Source organism: Colobus angolensis, unplaced genomic scaffold, assembly GCF_000951035.1.
Source record: "Colobus angolensis palliatus isolate OR3802 unplaced genomic scaffold, Cang.pa_1.0 Scaffold168, whole genome shotgun sequence".
NCBI classification, from domain to species: Eukaryota; Metazoa; Chordata; class Mammalia; order Primates; family Cercopithecidae; genus Colobus; species Colobus angolensis.
Window position 1 is genome coordinate 3,675,181 of NW_012114799.1, and position 19,060 is coordinate 3,694,240.

Below are 19,060 nucleotides of genomic sequence, written 5' to 3' on the forward strand. Positions count from 1 at the left end.
CAATTTTAACATTTGTGCACCATTTGCTGAATGTCTGTTCTCCTTACAGAACTTGTGGCTCCACCAAGGGAGAGGCCAGAACCTGTCCCTTCACTGTCATGGTGCTGGCATTTCTCACGGTGCCTGCACAGAGGAATTCAACAACTCTGTGAAATGAATGACTGTTGAAACAACGAAAGGAATATTGTTCATGGAGTCGAAAGCTCCAGGCTCAAATGCTTGCTGTTGAAACTAAGCGGTTGTGCAACCCGAGGAGAGCTCCTTAACTTTTCTGAGTCTTCCTTTTCCTCTCTTAAGGCTATTGTGAGGACTAAAAATGACAACTACAGCCAGGCATGGTGGCTCACACCTGCAATCCGAGCACTTTGGGAGGCCAAGACAGGCGGATTGCTTGAGGCCAGGAGTTCAAGACCAGCCTGGCCAACATGGCAAAACCTTGTCTCTATTAAAAATTTAAAAATTAGCAGGGCATGATGGTGCACACCTGTAATCCCAGTTACTCAGGAGGCTGAGGTGGGAGAATCTCTTGAACCTGGGAGGCAGAGGTTGCAATCTGAGCCAAGACTGTGCCACTTCACTCCAGTCTGGGCAACAGAGTGAGAGTCTGTCCCAAAAAAATAAAAATAAAAATAAATTTTTAAACAATGACAACTTACATAAGACACCATGTTAGTCTACTCTTGTGTTGCTATAAAGAAATACCTGAGGCTGAGTAATTTATAAAGAAAAGAGTGTTGTTTGTTTGCTTTTTGAGACAGGGTCTAGCTCTGTTGTCCAGAGTAGAATGCAGTGGCACAATCTTGGCTCACTGCAGCCTCTGCCTCCTGGGCTCAAGTGATTCTTCCACCTCAGCCTTCCGAGTTAGCTGGGACTACAGGTGTGCACCACCATACCCGGCTAATTTTTGGTGTGTGTGTGTGTGTGTGTATATATATAAAGGGTTTTGCCATGTTGCCCAGGCTGGTCTCAAACTCTTGGGCTCAAGTGATCCATCTCTCTTGGCCTCCCAAAGTGCTGGGATTACAGGTGTGAGCCACTGTGCCTGACCAAGAAAAGAGATTTAATTAGCTCACAGTTCTGCAGGCTTTACAGGAAGCATAGTGCTGGCATCTGCTGCTGGTGAGGCCTCAGGAAGCTTCCAGTCATGGCCCATGACCCAAACACATCCCACTGGCCCCACATTTAAGATCATGAATCACATTTTAGCATAAGATCTGGAGGGGACAGAACATGTAGACTATATCAGGCATTCACTCTAGGGCCTGCCAAATACCAAAATATCTGTCAATGTTAGTTTTCTTTCTATTCCTTCAAGGAATGCTTATAATCCCCAGTGGGAGTGGAGTGAACATGTGGATTCTGTCTCACCCATACAGCACATGGATGCCTGTGCAGGCAGGAAGGGAAAATACCTTCAGACTGAGCTGGTTTGGAGAGACAGCAGCAGCATTTCCCTAGAGCATCCTTCTCCCCATGGGACTCACCCCAGGCGAGCCAGTCAGTCACCCAGCCCAGAACAGTGCTACAATGACAAGCTTGACCCTGTGGCTCTGAGGCCCCAATTTCTTTCTTTATTCTAGAAGCAACATATTTTCTTTCTTTATTCTAGTAGCTGAATTCTAAGATAGCTCCCACATTCCCACCCCATTATATATGTCTTGTAGAATCCCCTCCCCTTGAGCATGGCTAGGATAGTTACTCCCTTGATGGGGTTATTTTATATAAGACTCTGCCATAGCTGACTGGAGAGAGAGTCTCCTACTGGCTTTAGGGAAGGAAGTCACCATACTCTGAGGGATCCACAAGGCCAGACCCTGAGGGCAGCTTCCAGGAGTTGAGTGTCAGCCTCAGTTGGCAAGAACACAGGGGTGGACCTCAGTCCTACAACCATAAAGAACTAAATTTTATCAGCAACTCAAAGAGAATGGGAAGAGGACCATGAGCTCCACATGAGAACACAGCTTGGCCAACACGTTGATTTCAGACTTGTGAGACCCTACACAGAGAACCCAGCTGGGCCATGCCCAGATGTCTGCCCCACAAAACTGCAAGGTAATAAATACACATTGTTTTAAGCTGCTAAGTTGTGGTAATTTACTACAGAGCAATAGAAAACAATTATGTGTCCTCATAAAAAATAATTAATAGATAGGAATTTAGGCATAAATAATTCTCCCATGTCACTATCACCAATAGACACTATTGTTTTTCCTATTTCTGGTGAGGCGAGATATTGTTATTTTTGCAGATATTGTATTTTTTAACATGGTTATAGTCATACTGTATAAACACTTTTCTAATTAATTTTAATTAGCTCTACAGCTAAAACATTTTACAAGTTATAACATATTTTTATAAACTTCATTCATAATAGCCCATTGAGAAGACATGTCATCATTTACTTGACCTTCCTCTATGGTGTGACTTTCAGTTGCTTCTAGATTTTACTATTCTAACTCCACAGTTAATGCTTTCGTGGGACAAAATTTCCCTTCATATTTAGGATTATTCCTTTAAGTTAACTCTCAGGCCTGCTAGTCCTCTGATTCACACAGTCTTTTTAATTTTTAAAATTTTTCCTAACCTATTACATATTTTCTAAATGTTGTACACCATTCATATATCATGTGTGTCATATCAAAGAGCCTAGAGACAATTTTCCTCTGTGTGTCCCTCACTGGGTGGTTACAAGGGAGAAATTACAGGGCAGGACTAGCATTAGGGTGAGGAGAGTGAGGCATTCAGCTGCAAAAGTTAAGGAGGCACCAAAATACTCAGTAACCAAGAGAATTGTCATGCAATTGTATTAGTATTTTAGGGCTACTGTAATGAAGTACAGTAGTCCCCCTTATCCATGGGGAATGCATTCCAAAACCCCCAGCAGGTGCCTGAAACCACAGACAGAGATAGTACTGAACCCAAAGACATGGTTTTATCCTGTACATACATAACTATGATCAAGTTTAGTTTATAAATTAGGCACAGTAAGAGATTAACAACAATAACTAGTATTCAAATAGAACAATTATGACAATATACTGTAACAAAAGCTATGTGAATATGGTCTCTCTCTCTCAATATCTTACTGTACTGCACTCACCCGTCTTCTTATGATGATGTGAGACGATGCAATGCCTACATGATGTGAAGGGAGGTGAATGATCCAGGCATTGTGACGTAGCGTTGGGCCACTCCTGACTTTCTGATGATGTCAGAAGGGAGGATCATCTGCCTCAGTTGATCCTGGATCCTCAAGCCATGATGATGTCCATGGTTGGATGTCAGGAGTGGACAATGTCAATGACAAAGGAATGATCCATGTCCAGGACAGGACATCACAAGATTTCATCATGCTACTCAGAATGGTGTGCAATTTAAAACTTTTGAAGTGTTTATTCCTGGAATTTTCCAAGTTGACTGCAGAACTGAACCCTCAGAAAGCAAAACCTTGCATAAGAGGGGACTATTCTATCACAAGCTCAGCAGCTTAAAACAACAGATATTTATTCTGCCACAGTTTTAGGGGCTATGCATCAGAGATTGAGGTGTCAGCAGGACCATCCTCCCTCTGAAGGCCCAAGAAAGAACCCTTCCTTGCCTTTCCTAGCTCTTCTGGCTGCTGGCTGTCCTTGGTGTTCCTTGGCTTGTAGCTGCATCACTCCAATTGCTGCCTCTGTCTTCACATTGGCCACCTTCCCCTTGGATCTCTGTGTGTTCACACAGCCTCCTAATAAGGACAGCAGTCTTTGCATTTAGACTCCACTCTAATCCAGAATGACTTCATCATAACCAATTACATCTGCAAAGACTCTATTTTCAAATAAGCTCACATTCTGGTTTGGGGAGGACATGAATTTTGGAGAGATACTATTCAACCCAATAGAGGAAGTTTTTACAAAAAAAAAAAAAATCAAAATCAATGCAAAAAATCCATGAGGAACAAAATTTCAAAATTCTAAATTAAGACAGAATCCACCCCTGCACAAGCATGACTCACCTCATTGGCCTCTTGCTAGCCCCAGCCTCAGCTTCAATGAGATAAGCTCTTTAAAAAGGCTCCAGGACAGTGTTGGGTAGCTATTAATAGAAAGACACGGTAAACATTGGTTGCTTTCTCTTCCTTGTCCGTATCTTTATGGGTGTGATCAATTTCTTCTATCTCTTTGCTTTATATATATTTTCATGAGGAACTCTTATCTATTTCTGGAGTTTGGACATTCCAGGTGTCAACAAACATGTTTGTGGCCCACTTTGCATCAATTTGGTCACAAAGGACTTGTAAACAAGCACTGCTGGAAATGCTTCTTTTCCCCCTTGTATCAGCTGTTCATACTGAGATGACTCTAAATGAGGAAAAAAAATCCATTCCTAGAAAAGAGATGGAGCCAGTGCTTTATGCCAGGTGAGAGCTGATTGCTACCAGTGAGTATCAGAGACAGAATCAACACCAATGGGGACAAGAAGAACCCTCCCCAAGGCTCCAACCCTATGCAGAATCCTAGCAAAACAGACCTGTTAACAAAACCCCTTCTTATCATTCTGGTAGTTTGTACTGTAAACTTGGAAAGGTTTTCAGAATTTCCAGAAGTGCCTACCTCTACCTTTACAGAAAAATACACAATCTCTGCTTGTACATTGGTTTCTCAGCAAGAGAACATAAGAAATTGCACAGCCTGGGCTGCAGTGATTCAAAAAGTAGGTCATAAATATCCCTGAATCTGATTACTGAGGCCAACGGCTGGCAGAGGACAGGACATCAAGCAGGTTCTACATGGTTTATTTTTCTTTCCTTTCTGGAGTCATAGATACAAAAAAGCACTGAAGTCTTCAAGTTTCTCTCACCCTGAAAAAAGAAAGGGCAGAGAATTCAATATTATTAATATCTACGGTTTTTTTTTTTTTAGTATATAAAAAGCCGTGTGCACTTTCTAAATGTAATTTCTGTGAAATCAAACTGACAAGGTTGATATTGAATCATCCTTGGTTTTGAAACTAGGAAAGTCTGAGAGAGAGATGTGACCTGCTCAGTGTGTCCCCACCCATATGGGTGATCATGCCATCAAACACTGAAACTCTCCATCTGGTTCAGGGACTACATGTAAAGTAGCAGTTCTAGTAGAGTGAGACCCTACAAATGACTATTCTTCCCGGGGAGTTCAAAGACTTCAAATTGTTCTATATCACAAATGTTTAATGCATGGGCATAGCCATCACCCATGCAATTCCCCTTCTAGAAATTTGCCCCAAGGAAGCAATCAATAATACTCTCAAAACTTTAATCTGTAAAGCTGTTTATATCAGTGTTCTAAATAATAGTGGAAAATGGGAAAAAATACCTCAAATAAGTGACAGTTAAATAAATTAAAATATACTTATTGTTAAAGTATCCCAGGTTTTCCAGCCTTCTGTAATTACCCAAATGCATAATAATCAAATAAAATAACTGAACTACCCATTCCTTATGACACAGGGATTTTTGAGTATTTTTTAAAATTCACAGGTAATAGCTGTTACCTCTCTGGTGTTCATGTCGCTTTTGGCTTCTCATGTCTTTTGGCCACATTTTTATCCTCTCCTCTCTCTAGATTACTAGCAACATGGAAACAGTCCCCTTCATTAATTTCTCAAGGCATCACTTAGATGTGTAATTAAAACTTCAATCTCCAAGTCACACCTCAGTATTCCTAAATCCATCTCTCATACTTTAAGTTGCTTCTGTTAACAGTGGCAAAATCGTACGTGTCTGCAGCAACTCAATTCTTGCCCCTTCAGCGGAAATAATTCATCCGAGGGGCATAAAGCTGAGTGAGAGGCTGAAGCAGGTTTTAGAGCAGGAGTGAAAGTGTATTAAAATAGTTATACAGCAGGAATGAATAGAAGTACACTTGGAAGAGAGCCAAGCAGGTGACCCGAGAGATTCAAGTGCCCTGTTTGACCACTGACTTGGGGTTTTACAGCTTCCATGCTTCCGAGATTTTGCGTCTCTCCTCCCTTGATTTTTCCTTGGGGCAGGCTGTGCACATGAGCAGTAGCCTGCCAGTGCCTGGGAGGGGCCGCACGCACAGTGTGTTTACGGAAGTTGTGCACATGCTCATTTGAGGCATTTTCCCCTCGCCAGTTGAGTGTTCCTATAGGAAGGTCACACAGCAGTTAAACGCTGCCATTTTGCCTTTTAGTGCGCATGCCTGGGCCCTCTCGCCCAACTCCTAAGATCTTACTGGGAAGCGGCTGATCACCAGCTTCAGGTGTTTCCTGTCTACTGGGAGACTGCCTGTCCTCGGCACCAGCTGCAACCGATTGTTATTTTAGAGCGACAATTTAACACCCACCTGACCATCACCTAATGGTTGCTTAGCATTCTTGTGGAGCGGGGGACCGCTCCTGCCCTGTTCATTTTTGCCTGGCTACCTACTCAAACACTTCTTGCTGGTCATCTCGCCTGTTTGTCCTGGCCCACCTCCCCCTGGTAGAGTCCACTCTTACATGTATCTAAGTTCTTCTCAGGTGCCTGGATCCTAGGCCTGTAATCCCTCACAGCCCCCACAGGAAGCCAAAACTCTGCAACCGCCAGAACAACTCACTGCCATATACTTTTTTTTTTTTTTTTTTTTGAGATGGAGTCTCACTTCTTCACCCAGGCTGGAGTGCCATGGCGCAATCTTGGCTCACTGCAACCTCCGCCTCCCGGGTTCAAGCAATTATCCTGCCTCAGCCTCCCCAGTAGCTGGGATTACAGGCATGTGCCACCACGCCCAGCTAATTTTTGTATTTTTAGTAGAGACGGGGTTTCACTATGTTGGCCAGGCTTGTTTCAAACTCCTGACCTCAAGGGATCCACCCACCTCAGCCTCCCAAAATGCTGGGATTACAGGTGTGAGTCACTGCACCTTGTCTACTATCTCCCTTTCTGTCTCAAACTATGGCCCTAATACAGGCATTGGTCCCTGCCTTTGCATATTCAAAAGGCCCATAGAAGTGTTTTTTTTATCCCAGTAACAACAACAATGGAAAGTCTCCCTAAAATGAAGTTTGCCACCACACCCTAGAGAAACCAAGACAAACTGCCAAGAGGTTTTAAAATAGCAATTTATTTTCCTTCCCACTACACATTTAATTGAATTCCTCAGAGCCATTAAAAGTCATGTTGTAGAAAAGTATTTAATGACATGGAAACAGTGCTCATGGCATATGGATAAGTGACAAAAAAAGACCTATCTAAAAGTACGTGCAGTAGAATCCAAATGATATAAAAATTGTGTATATATTTGATTATGAAAAGGGGAAGATTTGGAAACATTGTTGTGTTTTCCTATTTTACCATCCTACATCCATCTGCCTCAGGGCAAGGCATTATTGCAGATGCCAAGAGAAAGAATTGCTGTTTTGTTTTTGACATTCATAATAGGATTTTACCCCTGAGATAGGCCAAGAGAAAGAATTGCTGTTTTGTTTTTGACATTCATAATAGGATTTTACCCCTGAGATAGGCCTGAAAGCTGGGAACTGGTGACAACGGACCAGTCAATACATCAGCAGTTTTGCTTAAGAGATTGGAAGGAAGATAAGTGGAGAAAGAGTGGGGAAGATGTTTGGGGAGAAGAAACTGTGTCCCAAGAGCTCAGGGGACCACTGAGGTAGACAGGACTTGACCCTACTCTCCCCTTGGGGCTCAGGGAAAGAACTGCTATGCAAAGCACCCTGTGATGCATGACTTGACTCCAGCTTGGCTAAGAAGGCAGAAAGTCACAGCTGATTGGCATGAGCATCATGGGCAGGGACCCTGAGCTAAGACCTAGACAGGGGGCAGCCTATGTGGACCAACTGGGTCAGGGCAAGTGGAAGACATGGCAGAAACCCGGGGTCTACAGTACCCATGGGAGCTAGGAGAAGACCTAGGTAGCAGGGAGAAGCCCCTGGATCCTGAACAAGCTGAGGGAGAGAATAGGACCCATGTCAGCAGTCCACAGATGCCTGGAAAATGCCAGCAGAATGTCTAAAGATGAGACCAGGCTAGCTGTATCTCAGCAATAGCAGGCAGCAACCCTGGAGGCACCAGCACGAGGCAGGGGTCCATCTAGCCATGTGGACACGTAAAGTTCATCCCCTGAATTCCCAAATGTCATTTTGAGAAGAGATGAGTGAGGCAGGCAGGGAAAGAATCTAAAAGCCTGAGTAATTGTCCCAAGAAGATGAAGTCAAATCTAAAAAGACTGTATAAATTGTGGGCTTGAATTAAGCTTAAACTCAACTGAGCTAAAGTGAGGCTCTCTTCTAGCAATCCCTTATAGCAGATGAGGTAGGGGTCAGGAGGGGGCACTGGTTCAGAGGGTCAGATTCATTACACAGCAGTAGTTCTCAGACTTTGGTGTGCATTAGAATCACCTAGAGAGCTTATTTGATCACAGATGGCTGGACTCACCCCTAGAATTTCTGATTCCCAGAAGATCTGAGGTAGGGCCTGAGAATTTGCATTTCTAACAAGTCCCAAATGATGCCACTGCTGCTGGTTCAGGGATGACACCTTGAGAACCACAGTTCTAGAGTTAAGGAACTATAATAACTGCATTATCTCCACCAAGCTACACGGAGTGATGTTGAGGCCTCTTCAACTACCGATCTGTCTCTGATCAGAAGCACATATACCAAACGGCGGCTGTGGGTCTAATTGGATTGTAGGATGATGAATGAGTCACATTTTCTATTTCGTGCACTCTAGTTCCCTAAAATGAGCGTGTATTCCTCTGAAAATCTGAAGAAAAGTACATGACAGAATTGTTACCCCAGAAGAGAAAGAGCCTTGCTAGCTGGGATCCAGCAAACGACAGCTCAAGGAAATGAGACTGACCCAGCAGGCTCTCACCTTCCTTTCAGACCTGGGCTGGTCCTTCCAGTCCCTGAACTTTTTGCTGTAGATGTTTTACAACGAAGACCAGTCCTTTTTATATGCAAAGAAAGTAGCCACAAAATGGCTTTGATTTGAGAAATAAGGAAAACCCCACAGGTCCTTAGATATCTCCCTTACCCAACTGCTAGTGTGCATGAAAAATTCCTCAACAGACTAATACCTAAAGGACTTTAGAAGATGTGCATTGTCACTGACCCCAGCCTCTATGTTATCTGGTAGGGACCCTGTTAACTTTCCAACCAGGGAAAGCTGTGATATAATGCCACACCTTCATTGACCTCGGGTCTCTAGGAGTGAGCAGGAATCTAAGGGGTTGGGACAAGTACAGGTAGATTTTGATGGCAGGTTCAATATCAGAAGTTCCAGGTCACATGATCCAGCCTGGAGGAAAGTGGGGGCCCAGCTGTGTGCATCCAGAGGTCAGCCTGGGAAAGGGGACCTAGAGAGGGAGCTAAGACAGACTTACATAAATAACACAAAGATCAAGAGCCTGCAGGCCCCAGCCTGGCAACAGTGCTGCCAGGTTGCACTGCAGCTCCAAGCTGGCCGTGCCCAGCCTCCTCTGGACAGTGACCCTGCTCAGGGGCTTGACGGGGGGCCTGCCTCAAAGGCCAAATATCCAATACAGGTGGAAATCCTACATTTCACACTCAATGGCACTTTAAAAACAGCTCAACTACTTATAGAAAATTGTCTTCTGAATGTCCTGGGACATCTTATTTTGCAAAGACAAAATTTTCTGGACAAGAATTGGTACTGGGAGCCCAAGTCTGGCTCATAATGAAACTCAGAGAGTGCATACATTCCTTTTAAAAAGAAATCGCAAGTCTTGCAGGGATCCAGCTTACCTCCTGAAAAAGGTGTGGCAAGCACCTACACTCCGTTATTTCTGATTTACTGCCTTGTTTATAAAAATCACTCAAATATAGATTTTCTGAATTTTATTTTGAGAATGTCCCAGGTTTAGAGTCCAGGCAGGATGACTTATAGTTCTGTGCCAACCAAAAGTCTCCATATATTTAGAGGTGTGGACATCCATCATCTTGGCAGTAACACTCTGCTGAGGAAAACAAAGCAGGAAACAAACCCTTCAGTGGGCAATGTTACCAAGCTGTGGAGTAGTGCCCTCGCATTCTGCCACAGGCCTGACAATCCACGGCCTCCGTATACAAGCGGACACGTACCATTGCACCTAGTAGCACAGACCAGTCAGCTAACTCTGGAGTATGTGTCTGTTCCCTTGTTATTCTCCTTACTTGGTTGTGACTCAACCATAAATGCTTAGCACTATCCCTAGTGCATGTAGGATATTAATGTTTGTCTAATGAATGATTTATTAAATATGTAATAATTATAATGGCATTAACTATGAATCCAGCAGTATGCTAAGCAATCTAGATTGTATTATTTAATCTAATCACCTGTACAAATCATTTTACAGGTAAGAAATAGGAGGAGGGGCTGGGCGCGGTGGCTCACACCTGTAATCCTGCCACTTTCGGAGGCCGAGGCAGGCGGATCACGAGGTCAGGAGATTGAGACCATCCTGGCTAACATGGTGAAACTCTGTCTCTGCTAAAAATACAAAAAAAATTAGCCGGGTGTGATGGCGGGCGCCTGTAGTCTCAGCTACTCAGGAGGCTGAGGCAGGAGAATGGCGTGAATTCGGGAGGCGGAGCTTGCAGTGAGCCCAGATCGCGCCACTGCACTCCAGCCTGGGTGACAGAGAGAGACTCTGTCTCAAAAATAAATAAATAAATAAAAAGTAAAAATAAATTTAAAAAAAGAAATGGGAGGAGGGAGAATGAATTGGAAAAGAAAAGAGGAAAGAGGGATCAACGGGGGGAATAGGAGGGTAGCCAAGGGAAGGAGAAGAATAAAAGAGAAAGAGGATAGAAGGAGAGAGGAAAGAAGAGGGGGTGGAATAGAATAGAGAGGAGAAGGGGAAGGTGGGAAAGGGAGTGATGAGGACAAGTGAGATGGGAAGAAAGGGACGAGAATGAGAAAGGGAGAGATTTAGAGACAGACCAACTGGTACCTACAAGGAGCTTTTTCCTAAGGGAAGCCCTGGTCCGGCAGAAGGTGCTGAGCACCGCAGTGGAGCCAGCAGAGCACGCCACCTGGAGGGGCTGACAGTGGAGCCTGGTGCAAGGGCAAGACGGGAACTGGCACCAAGGATCTGACAAGAGCAACCTGCAGGACAGGTCCTGGCAAAAGAACTCTCGTTGTGGGCTAGATATGAAAACCTAGCAGGCAGGCTTGGTAAGTCTGTCAGCAAGTACTGAAGCTGGAGACGTTGGATTAGAAACCAGAGACTGGACTCTAATCCAAGGTTACAAACAGGGACCTAGACACAGAGCAAAGGGCAGGAATCCAGTTACAGAACAGAAGCACAGGGGAGGCCCAGGCAGCACAGGGGAGGCCCAGGCAGCACGCCTCCAGTCAGATTGAGGGAAGGTATTTAATATGTTATAGCAAAGTACTGGCGTATTTGTTTGTTTTTAAAGCAAGGACTTCATTGTATTGGGGGGCAAATAGTAGTCATAACAAAATAAAATTGAGCAATACAAAATAAAACAAAGTAAAACTCATTAAGTTGCATTACCTAGGAATAAGCCTCATTAATGTTGGTAGATTTCATTTCTAGTAACTCTAGGCACATGTACAGAGAAAAACACACAGATGGACCCTCAGACACACAGCTAAATTTTACTAACTGTCATTTTTAAAGTATTAAGTTTAAAATATACTTAAATTTGTGGCCCAAATTTTTACTTCCTCGTGTTTTGTAAAACCTCAAGCAAAAAACAGGATTTTGAGTCATCCCAGACCGTGACATTGCCTTAAGGTACACAGCAGAGGCAACTGAAGTTTCTCTCTGGAGTACCTACCTTCCGCCCAGCCCACAGAGAATTCCTACAGATAAAGTTCCAAGGAGCAGTTTAGAATCTAACATCGATGTACCCAAGAAAACAGGCGCCATGTTTGAGAGTAAGCCAAAACAAGAAAGGGTGGAAACATCATGAAACATTTCAGATTTAGAATTATTCAGAAACATAATTTAAAATTATGTTTACTATGCTTGGCTGGGCGCTGTGGCTCACTCCTGTAATTCCAGCACTTTGGAAGGCCAAGGCAGGCAGATCACCCAAGGTGGGGAGTTCGAGAGCAACCTGGCCAACATCATGAAACCCATCTCTACTAAAAATACAAAAAATAAGTCAGGCAGGCACCTGTAATTCCAGCTACTCGGGAGTCTGAGGCAGGAGAATCACTTGAACCCGGGAGGAAGAAGTTGCAGTGAGCCGAGATCGTACCGCTGCACTCCAGCCTGGGCAACAGAGTGAGACTCTGCCTCAAAAAAATAAAAATAAAAATAATATTTTGTTTACTATGCTTAAAGAAATAGAGGGGACACTTGAAAATGAACAGGGAACTAAAAATATGAAGTGTGCCCAAACATTTCAAAAAGAACCAAACAAAACTTCCAGAAGTTTTTAAAAAAACTAATAATTGAGATTAAAACCTTAATGATTGACTGCAAAGCAGATTTGTCATAGCTGAAGAGACACATAGTGAACTAGAAATGAGGACTAAAGAGATTATTTTAAATAGCCACAAATAGATGAAGAGATGGAAAAATACCAAAAAGAAGTCAAGAGACATGAACGATGGAGTAGAAAGGTACAACACATTATGGTCAGGATTCCAGAAAGAAGAAACAGACAACTAGGCAGAAGCAATTTTTGAAAATAATAATAATAAGAGGTAAGCATTTTCTAGAACAGATTAAGTACTCTAATCCACAGATTTCAATCAGAATTCCAGAAAGAAGAGAAGGAGAACCAGGCAGAAGCAATCTTTGAAAAAATAAAATAAAAGGTAAGCATTTTCTAGAACGGATTGAGTACTCTAAACCACAGATTTCAGAAGAAAGAGGATAGAGAAATACATTCTGAGATACATCGTAATCAAACTAGAAAATACCAAAAACAAAGAGCAGATTATAAAAGTAGCCAGGAAGAAAAGATAAATTACTATCAAAGGAACAAAAATTATGTTACAAGACTCTTCTCAACGTAAACCAGAATACAGTGGGATGATATCTTCGACAATGGAAATTAGTATTTATTTGTGTCTATGATGTACCTAGAAGTGCTTTACTTACATTAAGCCGTTTAATCTTCAAAATCACAATGAGGTAGGCATTACTATTATGCACATTTTACACACAAGAAAACTGAACCAGAAAACTTAAATAATTTTCCCACACAGCTAGTAAATGTCAGAGTCAGAATTCAAACCAAGTTGGCCTTGTTTCAGACTATGCTCTTAACTACTATTGTCAACTAATTCTCTGAGCTGACAGAAATCATGTCAGCCTGATTTTTTTTTTTTTTTTTGCAAAGTATCTTTCTATAATGAGGCCTCAGTTTTTTCGTTTGGTAATGTCAGACTATATAATTCAATTAAAATTTTTAAACTGTAATTTAAAACCTTCCCACAAGGAAAACTTCAGGCCCAAATGGATTTATTTAAGAAAAAAATAAAGCTAATATTATAAAAACTCTACGGGGGGTGGGGGAAGAGCATCCCAAATTCCCTTTTTGAGGCAAACATAATCCTGATACACAAAATGACCAGAAAGATGGTAAGAAAGCAAAATTATAAATCAATCTCACTCATGCACATAGATGCAAAATTTTTTTTCAAAGTATTAGCAAATCAAATCCACAAGGGCAATTTGGCAAAATCTGTGCAATTAAAAAGGCATTTACCCTGTGGCCTGGCAACACTAATTCTGGGAATTCATTTCACAGATTTAACCACCCTCGTAGAAATTGACGAGTGTTCACTACAATATAGAGTATTCATTACATCATTATTTGTATTAGAAAGATTGGAGACAACCCAAGTTTCCAACAATAAAGCTCTCATTAAACAAATTATTCTACATCCATACAATGGAATATTGTTATACAAAGATGAATGATGACAATCCTATATATTGATGTGAAAGATCACTGAGATATACTGTTAAGTTTTAAAAATCAAAGTACAGAAGTGTTTGCATTATGCTGACTGTTGTATGTGAAAGTAGAAAAATAAGAATTCATATCCATAGTTCTGTGAATACTAAGAAATACCAGAGGATTACACGAGTCTTCTGTGGGGTGAGGTGGTAGTCAGCAGTGGTGGGAGAAAGAATTTTTTATTGAATTTTCACCTCATCTATTGTATTTTGAACCATGGGAGTATACTACAAAACCAAATAAACAAATATCAGAAAATAATAATGTCTTATGAGGAGAAAGTAAAACAAGATACAATACAAACATAAGACGGAAAAGGCGTGTAAGGAAAGAAGGGCATAATTGGAATGATGGTGGCCCAAAGTCCTGCATTGTTTGGGATGGAAAGCAAACATATTGGTCAACTTTAGAAGTTAAGAAATAATGTTATAATTTACTTAATTGATATATAGGATTCTAATAATATGGGCTTGAAATACATAAAGCAAAGTTTGACAGAACTACTAGGAGAAACAAAAATTTTTCAATCATCGTGGGAGATTTTAAGATGCCTATCTAAGAAATGTATGGTTTCAAGACAAAATTTAATTTTTTATTAAATTAAAAAGTAAGGATATAGAAAATTTGAACAACATAATAAACAGCCTTGGTTTAATAGCCATGTGTATATAACTCTGGAATCAATAATCAGAGAGAACAGATGAGGTACAAATGAAGCATTTGTAAAAATTGGCTTTGTACCAGGCCGTAAAATAAATCTCAGTAAATTTCAAACCACTGGTAACATCAGACTTTGTTTTTACTACTACACAATCAATACAGAAGCTCACAACTGAAACATGTACTACATTATAACATTAAAAAATATGTATTTCAAATCTTGGCTGGGCACAGTGGCTGATGCCTGTAATCCCAGCACTTTGAGAAGCCGAGGCGGGTGGAGCACCTCAGGTCAGGAATTCAACCACAGCCTGGCCAACATGGTGAAACCTGTCTATACTAAAAATATGAAAATTAGCCGGGCATGGTGGCACACACCTGTAATCCCAGCTACCTGGGAGGCTGAAGCAGGAGAATTGCTTGAAACCAGGAGGTGGAGGTTGCAGTGAGCCAAGATCTTGCCATTGCACCCTAGCCTGGGTGACAGAGAGAGACTCCATCCAAAAAAAAAAAAACATTAGTTCCAATCTTAAACTGTAGAAAGATTATAAAATAAGAATAATATACTCTAACTCGTATTATGAGGCAAACATAACTTTAATTTGAAAACAGAACAAAGACATTATTAGAAAGTAACATTACAGTCTAACCTCATTCATGAATATCATGCAAAATCCCTACACGACCTATTGTGCTTTTTCTATTGGCAAAGCAGGACGGGCTAGAAATCGAAGTAGTAGAGATACTGAGACCAGAATAAAAGATGGCACAGAAACCGCAGTGGTCTCAAGGAAAAGGGCCGCCAGAGCTCCTGCTTGGCATTAGAGAATTTTAGCTCTGTTTTGCAACAGTTTTGGGTCTGAGCACCAAATGCAAATTTCCACAAGTGTATGTTGGAGGACAGAGAGAGACTCCTACCCTTTCTACTAGAAAATCAACATGGCTATAAAATTCTTGTCACACTCTTTACCTCAGAACTTACTGGGTATTATCTCACTGTATTTTTACATGTGTTGATCCACTTGTTTTGTTTTGTTTTGTTTTGTTTTTTGCTTTTTTTTTTTTTTCTAAGGCGTCTCCACTTGTCTCTTGATTTACTGGAATTTTGCCACAAAGTAGTTGATTTATTTGCTTCCAGAATGGCTCTAAAGTAATTATTCCCTGATTTTTTTATGTTTCATAATTACTGATGTTTTGTTTTATTTCATACTTTATCTCATAATTATAAACATTGCTCCATTGACTATATTATTGCTGTGGAAAGTCTCATAATAATCTGACCCTTGTTCAAAAGACTTGCTTATTCTGCATGATGACCTAAAGAATGCCTATCTTTTTCTTTCTCCAATAAATTTGAAAGGATACATTTCAGAGTCTACCATCTGGACCAATTTTATTCTACAATATGGTTTGTCTTTTACATCAAAGTCAGATATTCATTCCAGAGAAATTTTTCTTCTATGAAATCTTTTAACAACTTTTCTATTCATTGACTTCTTTACTTCATGTTTATCAACATTTGATTATTATTATTGCTATTCCATAGCTGTAATCATCTTTTTCTCTATTTCTTTTATTCTCTTTTATACATCATCTAAGTTTTGGCCAGGTGCGTGGCTCATGCCTGTAATCCCAGCACTTTAAGAGGCCGAGTAGGGGGAATTGCTTGAGTCCAGCAGTTGGAGAACAGCCTGGGCAACATGGCAAAACCTCCTCTCAAAAAAAAAATACAAAAAAATCAGCCAGTTGTGGTGATGCATGCCTGCTGCCCCAGCTATTCAGGAGGCTGAGGTGGGAAGATCACCTGATCCTGAGAGGCAGAGGTTGCAGTGAGCAACTTGGGTGACAGAATGAGACCTTGTCTCAAAAATAAGTAAATAAATCATTGAAGTTTTTTTGTTTTGTTTTGTTTTTTGAGACAGGGTCTCACTCTGTCACCCAGGCTGGAGTGCAGTGGCGTGATCATGGCTCACTGTAGCCTCAAAGCCCTGCGTCAAGCTATCCTTCCATCTCAGCCCTCTGAGTAGCTGAGACTACAGGCATGTGCCACCACGCCCAGCTAATTTTTGTATTTTTTGTAGAAACCGGGTTTTACCATGTTACCCAGGCTAGTCTTGAATCCCTGTGCTCCACCTGCCCCAGCCTCCCAAGATGCTAGGATTACAGCATGAGCCACCACACCCAGCCTATGTTCAACAAAATTATCTTTAGCTTTTCCAGAATTTCAATGATTATATTTTCAGCCATGATTATTATATTCCTTTCTGTTTTTAATTTATTACTCTTATAGTGATAGTGTTTTATTCCTCATTTTCTTTCCTTAGCTTTGCAGCCTCCAATTCCACCTCATTCAGATGTTTTATCATCTAATTTCTGAGCTCCTTTAAAGATCTAATCAAGTTCTTCTTAAATTATTGCATAGCATGAAATACAGTCAACCCTCTATATCCACATGCTTGATACCTCAGATTCAACCAATGTTCAATCAAAAATATCCAGAAAAAAATTTAAAAAGATAACAAATAATACCAGTTTTAAAAATACAGTATAACAGCTATATATTTATATAACATTTATATTGGGGCTATTAAAATCTAGAGATGATTTAAAGTACATGGGGGGACATGAGTAGGTTATATGCAAATACTACATTATTTTATATATGGGACTTGAGCAGGTTATAAAATACAGTATTTATGATTGCTTTATTTTATTACATATTTAATCAATTTGTAATTACATATTTAATCAATCATTTTATTGTTATTGCATATTTAATCAATGTGTGTGTATATATATCTATATCTATCTTAGTCCATTTTGTGCTGCTCATTAAAAAATCACATATTTATAAAGCAAATAAATTTATTTGGTGCTTGGTTCTGGAGTCTGGGGAGTCTAAGCCCATGGTGCCAGCATCTGGCGAGGGCCTTCCTGCTGATTTATCCCATGATGGAAGGCAGAAGGGCAAGCAAGTGGGAGGGAGAGAGATAGGAAATTGGACCACACTTATCCCTTTTATCAGGAACCCACTCCCATGATAACTCACCCGCTCCAGTGGATAATGGCATTAAATCAACCCATGATAGCAGATCTAATCACCTCTTAAAGGTCTGACTTCTTAATACTATTACACTGGCAATTACATTTCAACATGAGTTTTGGAGAGGATGTTTAAACCATAATAATGTCTGTATGTCAACATATAAAATATAATATACAAATTTATAAATTTTATGTAAAAATACAGAAAGGTACATGCCAAAATGTTAATACTAGTGTTCTCTAAAAGAATAATTCTCACTTTCTTCTTTATTTCTGTCTACATTTCATAAAATTTCTATAATAAACATGTATTTTTCTCAAGGCATGCTGTTATTTTATTTTATTGGTTTTATTTATAGCCTGCCTTTTTCCAAAATGTATCTGATATTGTTTTCAGCAGAAGAATACATAACAAAGTTAATGAAGTAGAAAATCAGGACCAAGAGGAAAACAAAGAAAATAAATAAGGAAAATTGAAAGAAACAAAGGAGCTGCAAGGATGACCTGATTCTGTAGAAAAATACATTGCTGCCATGTCCCTGCCATGTCCAGCCTGGATGGGCCCAATGTCCTGTTGTAGGTCTGTGGGTTCCAGCTAAGGAAAAGGAAGTCAGATGGAGGGTAAAGCAGAGACTGGACATATATCTGCCCTAGAGCTGAAGGGTTATTTCTTCACATATCCCAGCCCAGAAGCAGAACACTTAGCCTGTCATAAAGAAGCTGCTGTTTACACCTAGAACCAGCCTAGCCACTACCATCAAAAAAAAAAAAAAAAAACTACAGGCTGGGTGCGGTGGCTTACACCTGTAATCCCAGCACTTTGGGAGGTCAGCACAGGAGAATCACTTGATCCCAGCAGTTTGAGACCAGCCTGGGAAACATAGCAAGACCTTGTCTCTACAAAATAATTTAAAAATTAGCTGGGCATGGTGACGTGCGCCTGTAGTCCCAGCTACTTGGGAGGCTGAGGTGAGAGGTTCACTTGAGCCCAGGAATTCAACGCTGCAGTGAGCTGTGATTGTGCCACTGCACTCTAGCCTGAGTGACAGTGGGAACCTGTCTCAAAAAAAAACAAAAAAAGGATAAAAAATAAACATCAGCAAATGTGCTTATGGGATGATTTAAACAAACCAACATTTGGAACATTAAATTGGATATTAAAATTAAAAGCTAACATGGGGTCAATTCTGAAATTGCTAATTGCTGTCCTCTGCAGGAAGAGGGCTTTCACATGCCCGTTCACAGTGTCTGAGGGAGACTATCATCCAGGGCTGCAGGCTGGACAGGCGACCCAGCTGCCCTTCCTGTCTAGAATCTTCTTTGTTTGATGCTGCCCCATTTTTGTTAAGCATGGCAGAGTCCATTTCATCAGCTCCTGCCTGCCCAGCCCCAATCCTAATGCCTCTTCATTGTCTCC